This window comes from Durio zibethinus, unplaced genomic scaffold, assembly GCF_047325235.1.
Source record: "Durio zibethinus cultivar Kanyao isolate XHJ-2024 unplaced genomic scaffold, ASM4732523v1 HiC_scaffold_387, whole genome shotgun sequence".
NCBI lineage: Eukaryota > Viridiplantae > Streptophyta > Magnoliopsida > Malvales > Malvaceae > Durio > Durio zibethinus.
Window position 1 is genome coordinate 2,110,001 of NW_028323010.1, and position 5,000 is coordinate 2,115,000.

Genomic DNA, 5,000 nt, shown 5'->3' on the forward strand with positions numbered 1-5,000 from the left:
GAGCGGCCGGTTGCCTCGATCACCATCGGCAAAAGCTGGGCCCTGGTGCGGGCGCTTGCCTCGACCACCATCGGCACACGCTGGGCACTGGTGCGGGCGCTTGCCTCGACCACCATCGGCACACGCTGGGCCCTGGTGCGGGCGCCTGCCTCGATCACCATCGGCACACGCTGGGCCCTGGTGCGGGCGGTTGCCCCCAGCACCATCGGCACACGTTGGGCCCTGGTGCGGGCGCTTGCCTCGACCACCATCGGCACACGCTGGGCCCTGGTGCGACAGGTTGCCTCGACCACCATCGGCACACGCTGGGCCCTGGTGCGGGCGCTTGCCTCGACCACCATCGGCACACGCTCGGCCCTGGTGCGGTCGGTTGCCTCGAGCACCATCGGCACACGCTGGGCCCTGGTGCGGGCGGTTGCCTCGACCACCATCGGCACACGCTGGGCCCTGGTGCGGGCGCTTGCCTCGACCACCATCGACACACGCTGGGCCCTGGTGCGGCCGGTTGCCTCGAGCACCATCGGCACACGCTGGGCCCTGGTGCGGTCGGTTGCCTCGACCACCATCGGCACACGCTGGGCCCTGGTGCGGGCGCTTGCCTCGACCACCATCGGCACACGCTGGGCCCTGGTGCGGCAGGTTGCCTCGACCACCATCGGCACACGCTGGGCCCTGGTGCGGCAGGTTGCCTCGAGCACCATCGGCACACGCTGGGCCCTGGTGCGGTCGGTTGCCTCGAACACCATCGGCACACGCTGGGCCCTGGTGCGGCAGCTTGCCTCGACCACCATCGGCACACGCTGGGCCCTGGTGCGGCCGGTTGCCTCGAGCACCATCGGCACACGCTCGGCCCTGGTGCGGCAGGTTGCCTCGACCACCATCGGCAGCCTCGACCACCATCGGCACACGCTGGGCCCTGGTGCGGGCGCTTGCCTCGACCACCATCGGCACACGCTCCGCCCTGGTGCGGTCGGTTGCCTCGAGCACCATCGGCACACGCTGGGCCCTGGTGCGGCAGGTTGCCTCGACCACCATCGGCACACGCTGGGCCCTGGTGCGGGCGCTTGCCTCGACCACCATCGGCACACGCTCCGCCCTGGTGCGGTCGGTTGCCTCGAGCACCATCGGCACACGCTGGGCCCTGGTGCGGCAGGTTGCCTCGACCACCATCGGCACACGCTGGGCCCTGGTGCGGGCGCTTGCCTCGACCACCATCGGCACACGCTGGGCCCTGGTGCGGGCGCTTGCCTCGACCACCATCGGCACACGCTGGGCCCTGGTGCGGCAGGTTGCCTCGACCACCATCGGCACACGCTGGGCCCTGGTGCGGGCGCTTGCCTCGAGCACCATCGGCACACGCTGGGCCCTGGTGCGGTCGGTTGCCTCGAGCACCATCGGCACACGCTGGGCCCTGGTGCGGCAGGTTGCCTCGACCATCATCGGCAGCCTCGACCACCATCGGCACACGCTGGGCCCTGGTGCGGGCGGTTGCCTCGACCACCATCGGCACACGCTGGGCCCTGGTGCGGTCGGTTGCCTCGAGCACCATCGGCACACGCTGGGCCCTGGTGCGGCAGGTTGCCTCGAGCACCATCGGCACACGCTGGGCCCTGGTGCGGCAGGTTGCCTCGACCACCATCGGCACACGCTGGGCCCTGGTGCGGGCGGTTGCCTCGACCACCATCGGCACACGCTGGGCCCTGGTGCGGGCGCTTGCCTCGAGCACCATCCGCACACGCTGGGCCCTGGTGCGGCAGGTTGCCTCGAGCACCATCGGCACACGCTGGGCCCTGGTGCGGCAGGTTGCCTCGAGCACCATCGGCACACGCTGGGCCCTGGTGCGGGAGCTTGCCTCGAGCGCCATCGGCACACGCTGGGCCCTGGTGCGGCAGGTTGCCTCGAGCCCCATCGGCACACGCTGGGCCCTGGTGCGGTCGGTTGCCTCGAGCACCATCGGCACACGCTGGGCGCTGGTGCGGGCGCTTGCCTCGACCAGCATCGGCACACGCTGGGCCCTGGTGCGGCAGGTTGCCTCGATCACCATCGGCACACGCTGGGCCCTGGTGCGACAGGTTGCCTCGAGCACCATCGGCACACTATCGGCCCTGGTGCGGGCGGTTGCCTCGACCACCGTCGGCACACGCTGGGCCCTGGTGCGGGCGCTTGCCTCGAGCACCATCGGCACACGCTGGGCCCTGGTGCGGCAGGTTGCCTCGAGCACCATCGGCACACGCTGGGCCCTGGTGCGGGAGCTTGCCTCGAGCGCCATCGGCACACGCTGGGCCCTGGTGCGGCAGGTTGCCTCGAGCACCATCGGCACACGCTGGGCCCTGGTGCGGTCGGTTGCCTCGAGCACCATCGGCACACGCTGGGCCCTGGTGCGGCAGGTTGCCTCGACCACCATCGGCACACGCTGGGCCCTGGTGCGGGCGCTTGCCTCGACCACCATCGGCACACGCTGGGCCCTGGTGCGGGCGCTTGCCTCGACCACCATCGGCACACGCTGGGCCCTGGTGCGGCAGGTTGCCTCGACCACCATCGGCACACGCTGGGCCCTGGTGCGGGCGCTTGCCTCGAGCACCATCGGCACACGCTGGGCCCTGGTGCGGTCGGTTGCCTCGAGCACCATCGGCACACGCTGGGCCCTGGTGCGGCAGGTTGCCTCGACCATCATCGGCAGCCTCGACCACCATCGGCACACGCTGGGCCCTGGTGCGGGCGGTTGCCTCGACCACCATCGGCACACGCTGGGCCCTGGTGCGGTCGGTTGCCTCGAGCACCATCGGCACACGCTGGGCCCTGGTGCGGCAGGTTGCCTCGAGCACCATCGGCACACGCTGGGCCCTGGTGCGGCAGGTTGCCTCGACCACCATCGGCACACGCTGGGACCTGGTGCGGGCGGTTGCCTCGACCACCATCGGCACACGCTGGGCCCTGGTGCGGGCGCTTGCCTCGAGCACCATCCGCACACGCTGGGCCCTGGTGCGGCAGGTTGCCTCGAGCACCATCGGCACACGCTGGGCCCTGGTGCGGCAGGTTGCCTCGAGCACCATCGGCACACGCTGGGCCCTGGTGCGGGAGCTTGCCTCGAGCGCCATCGGCACACGCTGGGCCCTGGTGCGGCAGGTTGCCTCGAGCACCATCGGCACACGCTGGGCCCTGGTGCGGTCGGTTGCCTCGAGCACCATCGGCACACGCTGGGCGCTGGTGCGGGCGCTTGCCTCGACCAGCATCGGCACACGCTGGGCCCTGGTGCGGCAGGTTGCCTCGATCACCATCGGCACACGCTGGGCCCTGGTGCGACAGGTTGCCTCGAGCACCATCGGCACACTATCGGCCCTGGTGCGGGCGGTTGCCTCGACCACCGTCGGCACACGCTGGGCCCTGGTGCGGGCGCTTGCCTCGAGCACCATCGGCACACGCTGGGCCCTGGTGCGGGCGGTTGCCTCGAGCACCATCGGCACACGCTGGGCCCTGGTGGGTTTAGGCACATCTTCAAATTTCTGCCGTGCCAATGCCATTTTTATGGCTTGTAAATTCATACAATGGTCCCCTAAGCCTTCACGTGAAGTTTCGTTGGAAGATGACTCGTTTTCTATTTTTCATGATTTTTGAAACTTTTTGCGGTTCGGGATTTTTTAAAATTTTTTTATAAGGATTTTTGGCCCCAAATTTTGTAGGCATGATCCTTATATTTTTGTTGGCATGCACAAAAAAATTCAGCTAAAAACTCGAAGTAGAGAAGATTTTGTGACCGTTTGAAAAAAGTGTCCCCATTTCAGACACTTTAACGGCTACTGGTAGCAAACCTGTAAAATCTCAAATGCTCTTTAAGGGGGTGTGAATTCTCAGAGGTTTGATGAGGGATAGGGGGCCAACACAAGGCCAAGTACCAGCACCCATCGCACATCATGTGCGCACACCCCCCCGGCCCCCCTCCCAATCGCCGGAACCCCAATGCCGCCGGTCAGGTTCTCCGGCGGTACTCCGGCGATGCTCCGGCGATGCTGTCCCGAGTGAAAAAAATGCGGCACCAGCACATGCTGGAGCCAAGCATGGGCACCGTGGCTCAAAATCGAACTTCGGCCAAGGCCTCGACCATCAATGGCACATGATGACGCATGGTGATGGCACATGCATCGACCATCATCGGCATAGGCTGCCCTTCGGTACGGGCACTTGCCTCGACCGCCATCGGCACAAGCTGGGCCCTGGTGTGGGTTGTTGCCTCGATCACAATCGGCACATGCTGAGCCTTGGTGCGGGCGGTTGCCTCGAGCACCATCGGCAGACCCTGGGCCCTGGTGCGGCCGGTTGCCCCGATAACCATCGACACACGCTGGGCCCTGGGGCGGGCGCTTGCCCCCAGCACCATCGGCACACGCTGGGCCCTGGTGCGGGCGCTTGCCTCGACCACCATCGGCACACGCTGGGCACTGGTGCGGGCGCTTGCCTCGACCACCATCGGCACACGCTGGGCCCTGGTGCGGGCGCTTGCCCCCAGCACCATCGGCACACGCTGGGCCCTGGTGCGGGCGGTTGCCCCCAGCACCATCGGCACACGCAGGGCCCTGGTGCGGGCGGTTGCCCCGAACACCATCGGCACAAGTCGGCCCTTGGTGCGGGCTCCTGGCTCGACCACCATCGGCACACGCTGGGCCCTGGTGCGGGCGGTTGCCTCGAACACCATCGGCACACGCCGGCCCTTGGTGCGGCCGGTTGCCTCGACCACCATCGGCACACGCTCGGCCTTGGTGAGGGCGCTTGCCTCGACCACCATCGGCACACGCTGGGCCCTGGTGCGGGCGCTTGCCTCGACCACCATCGGCACACGCTCGGCCCTGGTGCGGGCGCTTGCCTCGACCACCATCGGCACACGCTGGGCCCTGGTGCGGGCGGTTGCCTCGACCACCATCGGCACACGCTCGACCTTGGTGAGGGCGCTTGCCTCGACCACCATCGGCACACGTTGGGCCCTGGTGCGGGCGCTTGCCTCGACC